The sequence below is a fragment of the Panthera leo genome, chromosome A3 (genome assembly GCF_018350215.1).
Source record: "Panthera leo isolate Ple1 chromosome A3, P.leo_Ple1_pat1.1, whole genome shotgun sequence".
Lineage (NCBI taxonomy): Eukaryota > Metazoa > Chordata > Mammalia > Carnivora > Felidae > Panthera > Panthera leo.
In genome coordinates this window covers 2,737,010-2,757,811 of record NC_056681.1, presented here as the reverse complement: position 1 = coordinate 2,757,811, position 20,802 = coordinate 2,737,010, and the positions used below count along the sequence as shown (strand labels likewise).

General features: G+C 50.9%; 1 long non-coding RNA gene across 1 annotated transcript; it reads right to left on the bottom strand.

Moving 5' to 3' along the window:
• Nucleotides 1–785: 785 nt before the first annotated feature.
• On the bottom strand, nt 786–3,731 carry LOC122214851. The gene is made up of 3 exons (XR_006200101.1): nt 3,558–3,731; nt 1,802–1,898; nt 786–1,432 (listed from the first exon to the last, which is right to left on the bottom strand). It is a non-coding gene; the product is annotated as an uncharacterized LOC122214851 (long non-coding RNA).
• Between the last annotated feature and the right edge of the window lie 17,071 nt (nt 3,732–20,802).

Genomic DNA, 20,802 nt, shown 5'->3' with positions numbered 1-20,802 from the left:
GTTTAAGCCCCGCCATCTGCAGCACTTTGGGATGGCTGCCCGCACTGAGAAACTCAGAAGGGGACCCTTGAAGGACTTCGTGCACAGAAGCACAGCATGAGATACACTCTAGAATTCTCCATCTGGCGATCTTAAGGAGAGAGGGTTTTATGGGGGAAACCAAGGCAGGGGGGAGTAGGAGGCACGTGTGGTGATCCAGGTGAGAAATGGCTAGAATCGGGGCACCTGGGTGGCTCAGTCAGTCAAATGTCTGACTTCGGCTCAGGTCATGATCTCACGGTTCATGGGTTCGAGCCCACATTGGGCTCTGTGCTGACAGCTCGGAGCCTGGAGCCTGCTTCGGATTCTGTGTGTCTCTCTCTCTCTCTCTGCCCGCCCCTCTCACATTCTCTCTCTCTGTCTCTCACAAAACAAATAAATGTTAAAAAAAATTTTAAAGAAATGGCTAGAAACGTGGGGAAGTGAGGCAATGGGCACAGGTAGGTTGGACTCCATCTGGGACGAGGGCGGACAGGCTGCTGAGTGGGCGGACGTAGGGGTGCAGCTGTAGACAGCGGCTCTGGCTTCACATGTCCACGTGCCGGTCACACTCAGAGGGAGCGCCCACCTCAGGGCTCCACGTCTGCCAGGCGCTCTGCACTAGGAAGCAGTCTCAGCAAGTCAGTTGACCTTGACCGTCTGGGGGGCCCTGCACACGAGGCAGAGGTCAGGAGGCCCCCTGGTCTCCAGACAGCATCGGACCGCAGGACGTTAAGGATTGATGTGGGTGGCGGGGTATGGAAGGAGCCAGATACGGTCCCACACTCTCCTCTCCACAAAGTTTATTAACGGATTTCAATCAAGGAGCGATGAGCAAACAGGAAAAAGGGTGTCGTCTTTCCCCTCGCTGTGAATTATTTTTTGGCACAAGGATTATGATACACTGCGCTCAGTATTACTGTAAACCGTACGAAATTCACGTTTAGGTTGTGTGTTGTGGTGACAACTCATCCAGGGGCACAGGAGATGCCGTTGGTGCCCAGCTGGACCCGTCAGTGCACTGGGTGCAGACACCTAGCTCTTGGAGCCATTGGCGGCCAATGGCCCCAGAGGCCCCCTTTCTGGACAAAGCAGCAGCTCTCAGGATGGCCTCTGTGCCTCCCAACAGTGGCCCTTGACAAACACCCACACCTCACGGTGGGGCCAGCGCTGTGGCACGTGTCCTGCTCCCGGGCTCCGGTGGGGATCAGGCTGACCGTCTCAGCTGGGACCACACCCGTGCTCAGTGCTCTCTCCCGCACCCCTGCTTCCCCACACCTTTCTCTTCAGTCTGCAGAACAGGGTCAGAAACAAACAGGCCTGGGAAGCTGGACATGTCAGAGCCGATCGCCAAACTGTCCGCACACATCCTGGCTCACAACAACCCCGAGGGGTGAGCAAGCGGGTGTCCAGCCTGCAAAGACAGAGAGGCCACGTGAGCACAGGCCGGTCACCTGCAGAGCCAGGGACCAAACTCCCTAACTGAACGCCCGACTCCAAGCTCAAGGCCCCTCCCACCTGCCGCCCCTCCCACCTCCCGCCCCTCCCACCTGCAGGGTGGCTGGGAGTGTCACCATCACGAGCAACCACAATACACGAAAGCCTACGACCATCGGGGGCATTGGCATAATATTTTGAACACATATAACAGGAACAGAGGCAAGAATGCAAACCATGGCAATGATGTCTTCAAGAAACCTTCCAGGGTGCAGAGGACTGAAGGGGGCCGTGTTCTCTGCGTTTCCCTCCCCCGAGGTGCCCGCCTCCTCGCCCGAGAGCTCACCTCCAAGTGATCTCGCACAGGAGCGCCCAAGATTATATAAACCCTCAGCTTTGCGATGACAGAAACGTCTATGACACTTGCTTCTCTCCTGAGCTCCCTGAAAAAAAAAAAAAAACAAACCTTAAAGCAACGAGATCCAAATTTGGGTAATTATCCAAGAAGGATACCAAGAGGTATCCTCTGGCACATCCACCTCCAACTTTTGAAAAGAGGCCCAGGAAGAGACCGTCAGGACTCCCGTGCCCCCTTGCAGACTCCCCGGCATGTAGGGCTGATTTCTTGTTGTGTCTGTCAGGTCTGGTCCTAACTTGGTTCGTTAAGAACAGGACTCAGGGCGCCTGGGTGGCTCAGTCGGTTAAGCGTCCGGCTTCAGCTCAGGTCATGATCTCACAGGTCGTGAGTTCGAGCCCTGCGTCGGGCTCTGTGCTGACAGCTCAGAGCCTGGAGCCTTGCTTTGATTCTGTGCCTCCCTTTCTCTCTTCCCCTCCCCTGCTCACTCTCTGTCTGTCTCTCTCTCTCAAAAATAAACGTTAAAAAAAATTAAAAAGAAAAAAAATCCAGGACTCTAACGGGCCCACAGACAGACTCCTGGGCTTGGCAGTTAGCTTCTGAGTGAGCCAAACGGGCCCCGGGGTCACGGCTCCTCCCCTCCCCTCCTACCTCCAACAGCGTCCACATTGCCATCATCCTGGGCCACTGCGTTTTCACTAAGGGCCCTGTGCTGCATTCTCGTCACCCTGGATTGTGGATTCGATGACACCTGTTGTGCAGATGATCTGCTGCTGTGTCACATACCCGCAAGGCGAATGAGCCTAAATTCACACGTGCTCTCCAAACCCACCCAGATGCGTCATTTTGCACTTGCTGGAAACCTCCCACAATGAAGGGACAATGTGGCCCCGGCCCGGCCCCAGTGAGCGGAAGCATCTCACAACGTGGCCGGGCTGGAGAAAAGTCGACGACCCCAGTGGGCAGGCCAGGAATCGGTCCGTTTCCGGCTCTTCTGCAAAGACCTTGCCGAGAGCCAGAAGTGTCCTGCCGGGCTGTGAACACCCCCGTCTGAGCTCCGAGCCTGAGAGGCCCCGGCACACGCCTTGTCCCCGGGCATTCGTGATGCTGATCTCTGCAAGACCTTTGATCCAGCCTGCCCCTCGCGGGCACTTTATCGTGGCAGCAGTCCTCTTCCTGAGCCTATACTCAGGAAGAGAAGCCTCCCTGATGCCCCATTTATCACATCCAAGGTGCCTTCCGTGGGGCTTCTCTGCACCCTTGTTCTCTGAGGCCCCATAGACACACGGGACACCCGTCATGCCTCCCGTGAGCCCCAGGAGAGCTCCAGGGACACAGAAGGCCCACCCTTGCACAGGTGACCCACTCAGCGGCCCCCACTCGCTCCCCTCTGACACGGGGTACAGCCACCTGCTCAGAAGAAGAGGGACAGATGAACGAGGGAAGCACAGGAAAGATGTCAGCTGGCATTATCCTCTGCTTACGGACAAATCCAATTGTCCCCCAAACCTGCCAAGGATTTCCAGAAATGCCCAAACAAATGCAGGCTCTAGACCCCACCCCAGAACCACCGAATCAGAATCACCAGAGAGGGGCCGGCAATAAGGTGCCTCGCGATAAGGCAAGTTCGGGGTAGGCGGGCCTGGCCCTTCAGAGCTCAAAACCACTGGGAGCCTGTGTTCTGTGCCCAGAAAGTGCCCGCGAGCAGGGCGGTCTAAGCCTTCCCCACTTATGCCCCCTCACTCACCTCGATGGACAGAAGAGGGGAAGTGGTGAAGGAAAATGAGGGCTGCTTCAGGAATAGAAACGAGTTGCTCAAAACCTTCTCTTTCTTTCCCAATTAGGCAACCGTACGTGGAGGCTGCTGGATCACCAGGCGCGAGAAGGAGGAGAGGCTGCCCCGTAAATTGCTGCCTTCACCTTGGTGACTGTACATTCCCTCCAGCTCTAGCGGGCTTAACTGCAAAAATCATTAAATTCAAAATCACTGTATATACATATACTGTACCTACCGTTAGCCGCAGGCAGAGCTAATCAAATGCAGTGCACATTTCATGCAATTTCACACAATTATGAATCTCACAAGGATGCCAATAAAGAGAAAGCCAGGAGCCTAGGGGGTGAGTTCTGGGGGAGGGCATCAGAGGGCCAAGAGGTCTCTGGTTCTTCCTAAGCTCCTTCAAACCACAGGGAACATGCCAAAGGCCCTCAGCCATCACGTCTGCAACGGGAGAAATCACTGAAATGCCTTTAGGAGTCAAGAGGCTTCTTGGAGATGAGAGCGGGACCCTGCCCTGTTCTCGGAGCCCCTGCAGATTGGCCCTCCGGCTCTCCCCCCACCCCACCGCGGGCGTTTACTGAGCACCGAAGGCGTTCCTGAGGGTAGAGCTGTCGAACACTTACCGCGAGACGCTCACAACTATCAAACCCAGAATCGGCAAGCTAGTACTGCAAAGGGCCAGGGAGTCAACACTGTAGGCTTTGCTGGCCAGACGTCTGTGCTGCAGCCACAGGTAACACACACACGAGTGTTTTAATAAAACTCTGTTTACAAAAACAGGTGTTGGGTAGATCTGGTCTCAAGAGCATCAGCGTTAGAAGAGTGTTTTAGAAACCCTCGACCACATTCACCCGGGGGGGTGTGGAGTGAAACTGAAAAAAAAAAACACATCCCAAAGGCAACGCCGGTGGATCTGGGGGCTAGGTGAGGGAGTCGCTACCCAGGCTGGTGTCTGAGACAAAGGCCACCTTGTGAGGGCTGCACATGGGGTCGACCAGCAGCTCTGAAGGAACCGTTGCAAAGTACAGAAGGGCCACAGGGTGGTGACGCATCGGTTACGGGGAGAGTTCCGTGGAGGTGTGGATGTCGGGTGTTCCCCTGGAAGGTGAGTCTCAGGAGCTGCGGACGTATCCCTGGCACCATGATTCTGTGGCTGTGCAGCGCTGTGGGCCTCCCGTGTGTCTGTTGATTTTCTTTTTATCTTTTATTTTCTGGGACATGAAGCGATTATTTCACCACAGGCCCATCCTTGTGAGCCATCAAAGTCTATCTCCTCCTCGTGCCTCTACAGGTCTCAGCAAGCAAAGCTTTCATGGTGACATCAGAACAGGTACACAGAGGCCAGGAGCCCAGCGATCCTGAAGGAGCAATTGAGGCAGAAGGAGCGTATTGCTGTGAGCATGGGGTGGGACCCCTGAGGGATTGTATGAACCAGGGCTGGGGGGTGGGGAACCAGCCCTTTGGCCAGTGGAGCTTGATACCCAGCCTCATTTGCCCTTGAGGGTCAGAAGCCCAGTCGTGGACGCATCCATGCCACCCCTCACTGGGGTGCTCCTGGGAGATCTGGTCATCGTCTAGACCGTGGACTTAGTCTTGACAAATAGATTTTGTTTCCACGATCAGCTGAACAAAGCACTGTCCCTGTTGCAGTCTAATCAATGTACATATGGATTGTTGGTTCAATAAAAGCAACCAAGGAGGCGATATTTAAGGGGCCAGAGAAATGGCCAGAACTGTGCGGCGAATGTGATTTACCGCAGCCCGCGGGTGCGCAGGTCTTGAGGCGCGTGATTAAGGAGGAATTCTACAGTAGTCATCTCGGTGAATGAGAGCTCCACGTTGAGCCTCTTTTCTGGTGAAGCCTAAGGATTTTTCTTCTTTTCTTGACCAGCGTCACACAGCTCTTGGTTTGAGCTGATTTATATGATGAAATTTTAGACATTTCCTGTTGGAGTGATGTCTCCCTGCTAGTAGAAATCCAACAGGGTGGCATTTCATTCAGCAGGTGTGTTCGCCTGGGTGAGTTCAGTGATGCAGCTAGTCTGTGGCCAAAGTGGATGGAGGACTTGGACAGTGTAAGTCCTGATCCAACACAGACACCAGGGTGGATGGGGGATGGGGGTGGGAGGTGGGAGGATGAGGCTACATTTGGCCTCTGTAGCTTTAGCCTCCACGTCCCCCACCCCACAACCATGTGCTGCTTTTGGTGTGAGCCTTCGGCTCTAGGTGGCCTGGGTCCCCCACCCCCTATGGCCCCAGCCCCCATCTTCCCATCCTCCTATCATCCCATCTCCTATCATCCCATCTCCCATCATCCCATCCCCCCCAACGTCTCCATCATACCTTGCTCACACCTGCCCTTTTCAGGTGGATTCTCTTTCGCCATCTTCTCTGCCCATCTCCCTTCCACACCCAACACAAGCCCCATTTCTCCCAAGTGGACCCTCGTAACTGCATAAAATTCACCCTCCTTCTTATTGGTGCCCATTTTCAACAGTTAGTGTCACCAATTATGTCTTTAATTCTCTCTCTGATGACTTCAGTGTTGGTTTTTCAAACCAAATACACAGTCCAAGGTGGCATGGACCGGATTTTATAAGTACTCCACGAGTGTTTATTGAGTAACTAACATGAGCTGTTCATTATCCGGTAGTGTAAATAATATGAAATCTATTGGTATAATTAAAGCTCTATCATCTGTCTTGTGCACCAATAGCGATGATCAGATACTGACGGCTTGCTCTAAACATAACGCGGAGGATGGAGTTGAGAGTGGCCACGAACAGGGTCTTTGTTTGGGGAGGTGCCTGCCACACCGTTGTTATTATCCTAAAATAAACCGGATGTAGACCTTCATCTGGAATTTTGGACAAAGTACTAGACGCAGCATTGGAAGGCCACATTTCTACTTGCACTCCCAACAGCTTTTATGAGGCTGTGTAATTTCTAAAACTTTTTTTTAGCGTTTATTTATTTTTGAGAGATTGGGAAAGACAGAGTGTGAGCAGGGGAGGGGCAGAGATAGAGGGAGACACAGAATCCGAAGCAGGCCCCAGGCTCTGAGCTGTCAGCACAGAGCCTGACGTGGGGCTCGAACCCACGAACTGTGAGATCATGACCTGAGCCCAAGTCGGACGCTCAACCGACTGAGCCACCCAGGCTCCCCCAGGCTGTGTAATTTCTCTTGTACTCTCTCTTCTCTCCACTTCAATACATACACAACTAAAAGCAGCAAAATAAGAGTGTAAATGGACACTTCCCTCACAAAGGTGTACAGACAGGAAATAGGCATATGATAGACACTCGACATCTGCAGTCGTTAGGGAAATGCAGACTACAACCACAACAGCATTTCGCCACACCCTACAAGAACGGCCCAGTTAAACACGACCAAGCAGACAGAACTGAATGCTGGCAGGAGTGTGGTATATGGGGATTCCCATTCACTACCAGCGAAATGGAAAACGACACAGCCACTATGGACAACAGTTGGGAGTTTCCTACAAATTTAAACTTACCTAACAACCAGCAATCCTAGACTTAGGAACTTATCGGAGTAAAAATTAAAAAAAAAAAAAAATCGGGGGCGCCTGGGTGTCTCAGTCGGTTAAGCGTCCGACCTCAGCTCAGGTCACGATCTCACGTTCCGTGAGTTCGAGCCCCGCGTCGGGCTCTGGGCTGATGGCTCAGAGCCTGGAGCCTGCTTCCGGTTCTGTGTCTCCCTCTCTCTCTGCCCCTCCCCCGTTCATGCTCTGTCTCTCTCTGTCTCAAAATAAATAAACGTTAAAAAAAATTAAAAAAAGATCTTTGTCACACAACAACTGTATTCAAATATTTATGGCAGCTTCATTTTAAAATTCACCAAAAAAAAAAAAAAAAAAAAAAGGAAACAATGCACATGTCTCTTAATTGGGGAATGGGTAGATAGACAAACTGATGGAAAATGATCAGTTACAAAAGGAAGGAACTCCTCCTACTCTCAACAATTTGGACAAATCAAAAACGCATCATGCTCCTTGGAAGAAACCAGACTCTAAACATCACATACTGTATGATTCGGTTTATAGGACGTTCCCAAAAGTCAAAACTCTAAGGACAGGAAATAGATCAGTGGTTGCCAGGAGCTGGGGAGGGGGGAAAGGAACGTTCTATAACTTTACTGTAGCTGTGGTTACGTGACTGTATGCATTTGCCAAAACTTACAGAACTACATACTAGAAAGATACAACCTCACTGTATCTAAATAATAACTTAAAAACTAATTTAAGCCAGCAGCTCTGATTTCAGCCGGGTTTGGGATCTGTCCCTCCCAGGTGTCCCTGAGCTGCTCCAGGCAGGTTCGAGCCACTGCCAAAGAAGGTGGGGTCCCTCAGACACGGCTTGGATTCCACAAGCCGGACGCTCACCGGGCTCCTCCTTGATCCCCAGCTGCCAGTCATGTCTGGGACCCTCCCAGCAGGTGGCTGGCACAGAACCTCTGAAAACCCGCTTGTACATAGAATGTCCAGAAGCCAACTCGGCAGCCAGGGCCCGGTGCTTTGCAGGACGCGATCCCAGCGCAGATGAACTCTGGACCACCGCCAGCCACCAATCTGAAGGGAAGGACGTGACTGAGTTCATCCCGCTTCCTGTCCAGGAGGCCACGGCTACCCATAATGACAGATGTCACCCCGATGCTGCACTGTCTCTGGAAGTCAGAGCTCAGATATCTTACTCCACAACAGCACCAGCTCAACACAAAAATGAATCCTAAGCACAAAACCAAAAGCCAAATGAATATGATACCTCAGAATTTGTGATGGTTTATTTTATTTTATTTTATTTTATTTTATTTTATTTTATTTTATTTTATTTTTTGTTTTCTCTCTAGCAAAGGACAGCTTTGTCTTAAAGTCATCTGCCGGTGTAGCTGAATCTCTGTTTTCCAGGCAGCGCACGGCAATATCCCTACCTGAGGAGCCGAGCGGTATCCATGGTAACAGTGTGCAAAGGACTTCAGCACCTTGTACACCGGCGGCCAGGTGGCGAGCCGTGGCCATGGCCGTGGCTTATTCCCGAGAGCCGGCTAATTGGAAAGCTTGTAATGGGGTCTGGGTGGGTGGGTGGGCGGTCCCTGAAGCGGTGTGAGCTGGGACCTCACTCATTCCTGGAGGGAAGAGATTAGAGCGGCGGTGGTCCAGAGACCCCAGGCCTCAGAGCCACACTGCATGGGTCTGACTGCGGACTCCCCCATTCGTGGCTGCGGGACGCTGGGCAAGCCCTTAAGTCCTCCAAGCTGGTCTCAGTACAGTGTGGATTGCAGTGCCTACCTCGTAAATGTGTCAAAACGATTCCACATGATGGGAGTCCAGCCCCGTGGAGAGCACTGAGTCAAGCATAGTTATGATGATAATATACCAGTGTCCACTGGGGTCATCGGAATCGCGGACCCCACCCCGGCTGAGGTGGGCTGCACACCTCGCCTACCTTCCCCAACACAGAGAGCACCTTAGATCCCCAGATGAGTGGGGGAAGGGACCCTGGAAAAGGCACTTTAGGGAAAGTGACAACTGGGCAAAGGGAGGCTGGTGGGCCTACATGTGTGGTCGGATGGACATATGGATGGATGGATGGCGGGTCGGTGGGTAGATGGATGGATGGATTGGAGAGGTGGGTGGCTGGATGACTGAAGGGGAGGGAGAATGGATTAATAGATGAATGGGTGGATAGGTTGATGGATGGGCTAATGGCGGCACTGACAGCCTAGTCAGAAGGAGGCAAATGCTGTTCACCCAAAGCTTTTATCTTCCAGCTAAAATGCCTCAAAGGTGTCCTGTGGCCAGTCACCACAACAAATGCAAATTCACTTGACTTCCCAGACAGGGCTTCCTCTTTACAGGAGGAAAGGCCATCCTTGGCTTCCCTGGCAAAGAGGTTTGAGACAAGCTGCCCATGAGACGCTCCATACCTTCGGTTTGGGCTCTTGGAGCTGAGCAGTGGGACCAGCCCCTGAGCACACGGTCCCTCCTAATGCCTGCTCTCCGGGCCCGTGCTCACGGAGCCTTTATCTTTGTAATTACACTGGGACACATTTCTCATTACAGGCACCTGGAGAAGCCATGAGCCAGCAAGCGGCTGGTTAAGCAAGAAAGAGAAAAGCAAAGATTGACCTAGTTTGGATAAAATGGGATCTTACCTGAACCTTTCCCAGACGGAAATCTCACTAAAGCCGAGCTCTCTGTGGCTCAGTGTAGAGACATATTATTTTCCTTCACTTTTTTTTTATTACAATGCTTTTTATGAGTTTTGTTCTTTTTTGAATTGGGTCGAATTACAAAGGATGAGAATAACTGTGCAAATCTGAATGTTCAGCCTGAACAAAGCCTGAGGCATTCTTGGAGCCTCTGCTCAAAGGCACAGGCTTGTCCTCAACACATGAGCGTCTCTGGAAGAGTTCGGTGAGTGTGCGTGAGCGAGGCAGGACGGAGCCACTTGCTGGGGGTAACCAGCAAGGCCCGGGGGGAGGGTGGGGGCAGGCACATCCACACGGCTCCTGAGGCCTCATGGCCAAAGCTGTGGTGCCGGTTGTGGGCACAGGGTCCCCAGTTGGAAGGGAGCCATCAGGGTTGGAGAAGCTCCAAACACAGGCAGGGACTATTGAATGGGTGATTAGGAAGGCTGTTGACAGGGACAGGTGTTCGTTTACTTGAAAGCAGTAAGGTTGGAGAGAATAGTTCTGTGTGATGTCAGAGAACAGAACTCAGAGTAATTGATAAAAATATCATAGAGAGACGGATGCAAAGTCCAAGCTAAAATCCAAAGTTGCCACGGCCTGCATAGAAATGCCCTCTTCTTTGCTAGAGCTGGATCCGGTTTGAATATCATTGGCTGGGGATAGTCTTCCCTGACCACCCTGGCTGAGGTTGACCCCCAGAATCACTCTCTGATGTAATCATCACCAGATTTTATTTAATGTGGGTGCTTGTCCCTCTGTAAGAGTAACTTGTGCACTTGTCTGAGGACGGGGGCTGTATGCCTCATATCCCCAGTCCTAGGAGAGCGTCTGATGTGTGGACGGGTCTCAGCGATTCAATTTTAAGTGAATGCACCAACATGAAAGGGACAAGACACTCTGTGATGTCAGAGCAATTCTGTCCCACAACCTGGACATCGGAGGGCCGGCTGTGTTACCTTCATACAAAAGGAGCAATTCTCTCCCACAAAGGAGACCACGGATTCTCCACCAGGCTTCCAAGCCCGAGCCGGTTCTCCAGGCCACAGACAGGGATTCAGAAACCAATGCTGTTCAATCATGGCTTTTGTTTTGGAAAATCCTGAGATATCTGGCAATTTTGTTATTATTTGATGCATCAAATGATAATCAATATCTCTCTTTAGGGCAGCTTCAGCCATGACTAATCTTAACCTGTTTTCTCTAAACACGTGTTTTCTCTGGACTGAAAATCCATAATTTCTGAATTCAGACCTCCCGGGTTCCATGTTTTCAAGTCTACAAAGTCCAATTAACTGTGAGTTCATAAAGTGATAATTAGCTGGCCATCCTGGGAGGGCCCAAGTGAGCACTGCTCCAAGGGGGCTGGCTTGTGTCCTGCTGTGCTCAAGGTCACCAAGTGGACAAGGCCTGTCCTCAATTTTGGTCCAGTGTGGGAGGGGGGGGGGGAAGGCTTATTGAACTGATAAATACTTAAAATATTATTTTTATATTAAGACAAATATAGACTTGTAGAGTAAATTCACTAGATATTTTAAGACAAAGCTTCCATATTCAAGGAATTTCACCACGAGATGGGGCATTTTCATGCTATATTTAACTTTCCACAAATGCATGGAGCTGGGCATGACCATATGACATAATTCTTGCCAGGGAGCTTTGCCCAGAGGTCCGTAAAAAAGGATATCACTTTTTGAATAAAACGGCAAAGCCCTATCCTGCCCAGAATGCAGAATGATGCCCACAAGAGTAACAACCGTCCTTCTACCGTGAAGATGAAAATCACACACCAGGAAGGAGAAGTAGGAAGACAGGAGGGGCCCTGGTCCTTTATGTCTTCGGCCCACCAGCCCACGACCTTCCAGCTCAACCCCAGAGAAGCAAACCTTTACTCGATTAAGAGGTAGAACTTCCCCCTACTGACAGTGGAGAGAGATCCGAGATGCAGCTCCCAGATCTGGCCTCCAGAGCAGAAGGTTCGGCCACAGGCACTCATCTTCACCCTGTAAACCAGCATCAGCATCCAATTCCCGCAGGAACCTTCTGTGCTCGGGGCAGCTGGTGGGTCACCCCACACCACCGAGTTCAAAACGGATTTGGCTTTGAGGAGAAAACGTTCAGTTGTACCTGAGCCCCGTGTCCTGGAAAACAGCAGCAGTAAAAGAAACCCCCAGCTTTCGTGTCCCGGGACATGGTTTCCTGCAATATGACTTAGTCAAGGCTCACGGGGGCCCCCTGTATGCCTGTGACCAGCTCAGATACTCACCTTCCAGGTTCCTTGGCCTCTTGAAGGACTAGCTGAACTGGTTTGGGACGTCAGCCCCCTCCCTGCACTGCAACCGTCTTTTCAAATAAAACCTCTCCTAACTGAAGTCCGGATTTGTTTTTGTTGAGCAGAGGAGACAGAGGCACAGGGAGAAAGCGAGGCCCCTGACACCACTGAGCTATAAGGGTGCTCAGAGGTGATCAGAGGTCATAAGTCCAGTCTCTCTTTCTTTTTTTTTTACATTCATTTATTTTTGAGAAATAGAGTGAGACAAAGCGTGAGTGGGGGAGGGGCAGAGAGAGAGGGAGACACAGAATCTGAAGCAGGCTCCAGGCTCCGAGCTGTCAGCACAGAGCCCGACGCGGGGCTCGAACCCACGGACCGCGAGATCCTGACCTGGGCCGAAGTCGGACGCTCAACCGACTGAACCACCCAGGCGCCCCAGGTCCAGTCTCTTTATTTGGTTGTGAATAACTCCGTTCCGGGGGACATGAAGTGATTGTCCCCAGTCTGCATCGTCCTAAGTGGCGGGTTCCAGGCCAGATCTGACTCTCACTTTTGTGATCTTTGCAGAGCACCCCTGCCTCTTGGGGCCTCCACGGCGGGTCCTGCGCTCTCCTGCTGATGCGGACACTCCCCGCATCCACACAGCCTCACACGTACACACACACACACACACACACACACACACACACACGCATGAGAATGTGCATAGGCACATATGCCTGTCTGTCCTGGTCGGTCTGAGGAGCACCAGCGTTGGCTTTCTTCACATCCTATGATAGCTAAGCTAACAGATCAAAATGGAAATTAATCAGGAGGCCACAGCCGTGGATGTGCTCGGCCATGCACAAAATCGCCAGGCCCTGCAGAGAGCTGCTGTTCTCGGACCTCGCCTTCCTGGGGAGTCCTGCTCCCTCCCCATGGCCGCTGCTGTCTGGGTGGCCCTCATCCTGCCCTGCACTGGCAGCCACGATCGCCCAAAGGCAGTGGAAACAGCAGCTACCCCTGTAGGAAGGGAAAGGGGTTTGTTCTGAGCATAGTTTTCCAGTGTTCATAATGAAACTCTCCTCTCACAGCAATCCAAGTGAATGAACATTTACTGAAGACTCACTTGGGGCCAGACCCCGTGCCGGACAGCTAAGACATGGCCTCACCTCCCAGAACGTCGCAGGGAAATGGTGTAGAAATTGTAATACCAAAGATAGAAATGTAAGTGTGTAACATGTGCACATACACACCTAACACACGCACGAGTCTGTGCATAAATACACAAATAGATGTAACCTGTGTAAATATTTGCCTATGTTTATACATATATTTACACATATTATTTATACAGAGAGAAATGCATCCAATATTTACAAGTTTCATGGCACGGAAACCACGCAACGGGACTTTGTGGTCAGTCCCACCACCGCCGCCTTTTAGAGAAGACTGAGGCACGGAGAGGCCAAATAAAGTAACTTGAGCAGCACATAACAGAGAGCACATAACCGAATGCCTCAAAATTGAACTCTAGCTGTCTTATTCCAGAGCCAGAAATACTAATCATCTCCCTGCATTGAAGACAGGCGCATAAATTAGTAATTCCAGTAGAAGGAAAATTGCTATGAAAATGTGCATAGATCCTAAATCCATCCTGAAAAGTTTTTTTTTTAATGTATTTATTTTTGAGAGAGAGCAAGTGGGGGAGGGGCAGAGAGAGGGGAACAGAGGATCCGAAGTGGGCTCTGTGCCAGCAGCAGACAGCCCGACGCGGGGCTTAATTCACGAACCCGAGCCGAAGTCAGAGGCTCAATCGACTGAGCCACCCCAGTGCCCCCATTCTGAAATTTTACTTTGAAATCAAATGACTCCCAAAGGTGAGCTTATCTAAGTCATCGTAGTTGGAAGCGTTGAATTTTGCAATCCCAGGTGCAAACTGGACAGGTGACACACTGTTACTCAGTCCACCTGACACTTTGCAAATCTGAGAGTATCTCTTGTAAACAATTAAGCCTGAGGTGACTGTGTAGGAAAGATCATGTGTTGGGAGGCCTCCACCTCCGTTCCTGGTTTCCAAAGAGCTCTTACCAGAAGGAGACCCACTGTAGCCAAGATGGCCCAACTCAAAGGCCAGGGAGGGGGGAATACAGCTTTATAAGAGAGGAAACCTGGGTTCTCCCATTGCCTCCGCACTCTGTTTGTTGTGAGATGTTACTTTGTGGGAAGCATATGAAACAAATGTAGCCCCACGTAGATATTCATTTGGAAGAGGGAGCTGTGTTGAATGGTCTTTCCAGAAAATCATGAGCATTCTTTTTTGGTATTACACCAAAGACATCACACAGTAGTTCCTTACAGGTCAGACACGGTGCAAATCTGATGGTACCTCAGAGAGCTTTTCACACTCTAGAAAAATCCACTTGTCAGGGTGCCTGGGGGCTCAGTCAGTTGAGTGTCTGACTCGGCCCAGGTCATGATCTCACAGTTGGTGGGTCCAAGCCCCACATGGGGCTCTGTGCTGACAGCTCAGAGCCTGGAGCCTGCTTCAGATTCTGTGTCTTCCTCTCTCTCTGTTCCTCCTGCACTCACACTCTGTCTGTCTCTCTCAAAAATAAACATTTTAAAAAATTTAAAAAAAAAGAGAGAGAAAAATCCACTCATCTACCTTGGACTTTCAGTGAATCTCTTACCGATGAGTGATTTGGCAACACCCCATTGGTCTTTGGGGAAACAATACTTCCAAATGTTATGCAGGTTTTTCATCATAAAACATTCTTTTATTTATTTATTTTTTTACTCTGCAACCCAGCAAAAGCACTGCTAGGAATTTACCCAAGGGACACAGGAGTGCTGATTCATAGGGGCACATGTACCCCTATGTTTATAACAGCACTTACAGCAATAGCCAAATTATGGAAAGAGCCTAAATGTCCATCAACTGACAAATAATACTTGGCAATGAGGAAGGATGAATTTCTGCCATTTTCAGCAGCATGGATGGAACTGGAGGGCATTATGCTGAGTGAAATTAGTCAGTCAGAGAAACACAGATAATCGTATGTTCTCACTCATATGTGAAACTTGAGAAACTTAACAGAAGACCATGGGGGAGGGGAAAAAATTGCAGAGAGGGAGGGAGGCCAACCATAAGAGACTCTTGGGTACTGAGAACACACTGAGGGTTGATGGGGGGCGGGGGAGGGGAAAGTGGGTGCTGGGCATGGAGGAGGGCACCTGTTGGGGTGAGCACTGGGTGTTGTATGGAAGCCAATTTGACAATAAATTATGTTTAAAAATTAAATTAAAATTAAACATTCTTTTTTTTTTTTTTTTTTTCAACGTTTATTTATTTTTGGGACAGAGAGAGACAGAGCATGAACGGGGGAGGGACAGAGAGAGAGGGAGACACAGAATCGGAAACAGGCTCCAGGCTCTGAGCCATCAGCCCAGAGCCTGACGCGGGGCTCGAACTCACGGACCGTGAGATCGTGACCTGGCTGAAGTCGGACGCCCAACCGACTGCGCCACCCAGGCGCCCCTAAAATTAAACATTCTTAAAAGTCTCACTTGTGAATATCATCAGATCTCATCAGAAGTTAGGTTTCTGGGAGGGAGCCATTTAGGGGCGTCCATACAAGTTTTCCAAAATTCGAATCGGAACTTGGAAGAGCTCACATTTTATCATCGGAACAAAGACCATCAGTTATTTTCCTTGAAGTGACAGGCTCCTTAGTTCATATATGTAAGTAAACTTTTTATTTTAGAAGAGTTTTAGATCGACTGAAAAATTACAGAGTGCAGAGTCCCCACGTACCCTGCGCCCAGTTTTCCTGTTGTTAATACGTTACACGCGTGTGGTAACTTTGTTACACGTCACGGACAGGTATTGGCTCATTATTATTAACTGAAGTCCCTATGCTTTATTGAATGCCCTTAATTTTTTACCTAATGTCCCTTCTTGCTGTCCCAGAATACCATGTGGCATTTAGCTGTCCTGTCTCCATAGGCTTATGAGAAACTCACAAGAAACTCCCAGCTATTGTCCGCAGAGGCATTTTCCACTTCACAGGCCACACTCTTGCCAGCCTTCAGTACTGTCTGCTTGATGCTCAGATTCTCCTTGTGTTTGGTGACCTTGACGGTGTGAGGAGCACCGGTCAGGTGCTTCATGGAATGTCTTCCTGCCGGTATCTGTCTGATATTTTTTTCTCGTGATCAGACTGGGGGTTTGGAGGGAAGACCACAGAGGTACATTCCCGTCTCCAGTGCATCACATCCTGGGTCCGGAGTGTCGCCTGTGGGCCTTGACTCTGATCACCTGACGGAAGGAGCACTTGTCAACTTCACTGTCAAGCCCCTTCCCTGTGTTCTGCCTCCATCCACACTGTGTCCTTGGGAAGAAACTCCCTACATGGTCCACACCTCGCAGGGCATTAGGTTCTGCCTTCTTGAGGCTCAGGCGTCTGTGTATGGGGTTTAAAATTCTTTTGCACAGGAGATTTGACTTAGTTCATGTGGGGGAAGATCGCTGCAAAATACCCAGGTCTAAATAACCATAGTTTATCTGTCAGACACCCTCTAAACGTAGAAGTGCTGTTTGGAAACAGGACGATTTGGCTCACAACTCGAACAACCCCACCGAGTCTTCCTGGAGACAATCGCCCTGCCGTAGGTCGAAGTGCTCTGTGCCTGTTTCCTGTATCACCGCTCAAAATGTTTGTTCAAGAGCGCGCAAAGGTCACGACTTAATGAAATTAGCATGTTTTACCACCTTCAGCAAGGAAAGTCCTAAGTGCACTTGGCATGCTTTAGCTTCACTCACGCGCACGACCGTGAAGAATAGAGCACGGCCAGCACGGCACCGCCCCCCGGATCCGCGTGAGAGCGCTGGTGGGGTCAGCGTGGAGGCTTCCGCCCATCGGCGCCCGGGTCGGCCCCGTGAGAAAGACCAGTCGTGGGTCAGTAGGATTATGAAAACAGTGTTGCCCTCAGGGACCCCTCAAAAGAGACCAGGGGCCCCTTAGCGGCCCGCAGGGTGCCCGTGGAGAACCATTGCTACAAGGTGAACACTTCACTTCCTCCCGGCCAGGTTAACCTGACTCCCGACTCTGTGGGAGAGGCCTCAGGCCACCTGCCTGCTGTCCCCCCACATTCCTGCTGCCCTCCTTCTCCTGGCTCGGCCCCAGCTGCCCCCCATGTCCACTGCTTTCCTGTTCTGGGCCCTGAGTCCACGCCAGAGGAGCCAATCCCACCTCCCAGGCTCCCAAGTCAGGAAACCCTACTGTCCTCCTCCATTTCCGTGTTTTATTAATTGCTTCATATTGTGAAAAGTCGTCTGCCTTGTTATTTACTAATCCCTGAAATGTTTACTAAGCACCCCCACCCCCAGGAGCTAAGCCCTGGACCACTTACGTTTAGTCTCTTCCTCTTCAGCCCGAAGGGAGGGGAGTGTCCGACCTTCCCAGGCAAGCAAAGCCATTAACCCTTTCCCCTGAATCCAAAAGTTGTATCTGAAGCCGGAGTTTATTTATTAGCAAACACAAGCCCTGTCATTAATCACATTATTTCTGATTAAGGAATTTTCCAGGGTCAAGTTTCCAACTGAAGTTTCTAGGCAGTTTGCCCAAGTAAGTACTTCATTAAGAACCAAGGAAAAACCAAAAGAACGCAGGGAGCTCAGCAGGAGAAGAACTTGCCTGAGGGAGCTGGATGGCCGAGCTCTTCTTAATTTACTCTGTCACCCTTGACTCACTCTTTCGTGTTCCCAAGCCCTGTCGCTGTGGATGGAGAGGGACCCGCTCTGGAGGAGTCTCAGTCATGCCTGTCAGGCTCTGAGCATACAAGTAATTCTGGGAGAGAGAGGGCAGAAAGGAAAAAAGGCTGGCTGGTTAGAGAATGAAAGTCTGGTTGTGTAGTTCTATCCATTAGGGATATGTATTCAGTTGCGGGAAGCGGAATCGCCAGCTAAGAGGTCGTCAAACACAAAAGACGTGTAACCATCTCCTATACCAAGAAGTTTGCAAGGAGAGTCCCGGGTGTGGTGCAGTGGTCCACCAAGGACGCAGCCTCTTCCTCTGCTCTTTCTCTGCCTTGTTCGGCGGGTCGGCAGCTGGTCCTGCTGTGCTGCTCTGTGTTTTCACAGCTTCGAGTGACCCATCCACCCACAACCATGCTTAGATGGGGAGGAGCAGGGTGCAGCGTCTCAGTCTTTCTCCACCAGGGAGCAGACCCCTTTCAACCTTCCCTGGAATCTCTCTCCTCATTGTGCACTGTCAGCTGCAGGTCATTTCATGGCCTCCAAAAAGCCAACATGTGGCAAAGGGGAACCGTGGTATGAAGATGGGGAGGCTTGGTTGATCAGGGGCACGTCCTGGACGCGTCGCCACTGGAACAAGAGTGGAGTTTCCTGAGTCGGGGCGGCAACCACCAGTGTGCAGCTGTGTCAGTCAAGGAGGCCGCTTCTCCAGCAGCATCAGGCTCCCAGCGCACCGGCTGTCGTGAGCAGTACCCTGAAGGCCAACAGTCACTCACGTTCCCCACCAGTAAGGGACTGCTTTCAACTCCATCCAAGTGATGAGGGAGTCCCAGAGAGAGAAAGGGACTTTCCTCCATCACCGGCCAAGGTTCAAAACCAGGTCCTCCCAGAACGAACATCTACACTCTTAGCCCGTCCTTTCCACTGAGAGTGTCAAGGAGAAAATAAGAGAATGGGGGCAGTAGGCTGGCGGTCCCATCCCTGAAATTTGATTACTTTCATGACACAAAAATAGAATGCATTTATTCACTGTCCTTCCTGGGTCACTCAGCTGGATAAATGGACACAGAGGGCGCCGAGTACTTTGAAGAGAGATACAATGTACAGCAAAGAAGAAAAGACTTTAGTTGTAGGACATAATAGTTTAAACAAATTCACATCATTGTTGAGGGTAAAGGGAGAAAGGGCTCATGGCCCAGAAGTGGTCATTTTTGAACAACATGAGGCAAGGGGTCGAATCAAATTTCCCACCAGGGAGATCTTCATATTGTAACAAAGTGCTTTATGAGTTGGATAGCCACGTTGGTGATAGCCTAGGTTAGCTGGATAGAGAGTGGATGGATACAGATGCACAGAACACAGCCCCACTCATATGTAGCAGCTTGTGAACTTGAACAACAAGAATAACATTTAGCGGGAAAGCCAGTCCGTCGGGAAAGCTGGCAACGCCACGTCCCTGTGAGGGGTTTCCTTAGGTCGGCTCACCAGGAAGGTTCTAAGTCACTTAGAGTCTCCAACCTGGTTGGAAAGGCCAAGAACAATGGCACCGAATGTGAGTGGACGTTCTGATCTGCAAACGTGAACAGAACTAAGCCTGCTCACGCTCAGGGTCCTTCAGCTGAAGAGGCCGCTTGGAACCCGGGAGCCACAGTCGTGCACGTCTGCACATGGAACGTGTCCCCCAGAGGGGCCGCTGCCGGGAGACCACCCTTTAGTCGCTAGCTCCACTGGGGGAGAAGTAACGACCTCTGAGCTTTTTAGCAAATCGCCGCCTAAGAAGGAGAGGAAGAAAAAAGTGCGATCGGACACGTTCGTTCCTGTGGCCTCAGAAACCACGCAGGGGACTGGAAATATCCCGGCTTGTCACATGATCAATAACTTCTGGGACCTTGCTTGCATAGAAACGGAAGGACAGAGAGAGAAGCGGAGGACTGCGTATGACTCTTACTTTCTCACCTCATGCACTTATTATCAAGCATTCACACTTGGCCTCAAGTGAGGAATTATTTGAAAAACTGGCCCCCCAGTTTTGAGGGGGTGTTCTGCATCCCCTAGAACACCATCCTCGTCCTGATCCGGCCACGTGGACCGGGCTTCGGCCGCTGCTCTGGTGCCCCTGCCCCCGGCCCTGCGCCCACACCTCTGACCACCCCCCCGGCAGGGGCGCCCCTGGTCTCCCTACGAGGCAACCCAGCTCCTCACCCGCAGGTGTGAAGGCGCAGCTCACCTGCCAACTTGGAGGGGCTCCCAGGCGCCCAGGTATCTGGTTAAAAGTTATTTCAGCATTTGAATCTGCGGCTGAGTAAAGCAGATGAGCCTTCCCCAGTGTGGAGCCGCCTCCCCCAGCCCTTTGCGGCCCAGATAGAACAAAAGGGTGGGGGGAGGGGGAGGTCACCTCCCTGTGTGACTTGAGCGGGGATGTTGGTCATCTCCTGCTCCAGGACTGAGATGCACCCCGTCAGCTTCCCCAGGCCCCAGGCCTTCAGACTCAGACTGAAGGACCCCCTGCCTCTCCTGGGTCTCCAGCTCGTAGAAGACATAGAATCAGCTTCTCTGCTTCCATAATCACGTGAGCCAGTTTCTCATGATAAACTCCTTTATATACAAATCCCTTTAGATACAAATCTCCTATATATATATATATATATGTATATATATATGTATATGTATATATATATATATGTATATGTATATGTATATGTATATGTATGTGTGTGTGTTGTAGATAAATCTCTCACATAAAAACTTGTGTTAAAATATATTTGCACATAAAGTACACATATACATATGTATCCTATCGGTTCTGTTCCTCTGGAGAGCCTTGTGGCTGCGGCACCCCCGGCCACCCACCACTGCGCTCCTCAGGTGCACCTGTGAGAAGGTGGGGCTGCCCTACAGGGTCCCCTGCTCTCTGTGCTGGACCCCCTTCCCCAAATAGCAAAGCCTTAGAACGATTTTGTCACCAACCTGATTGCTACTGGTGACGCCTATC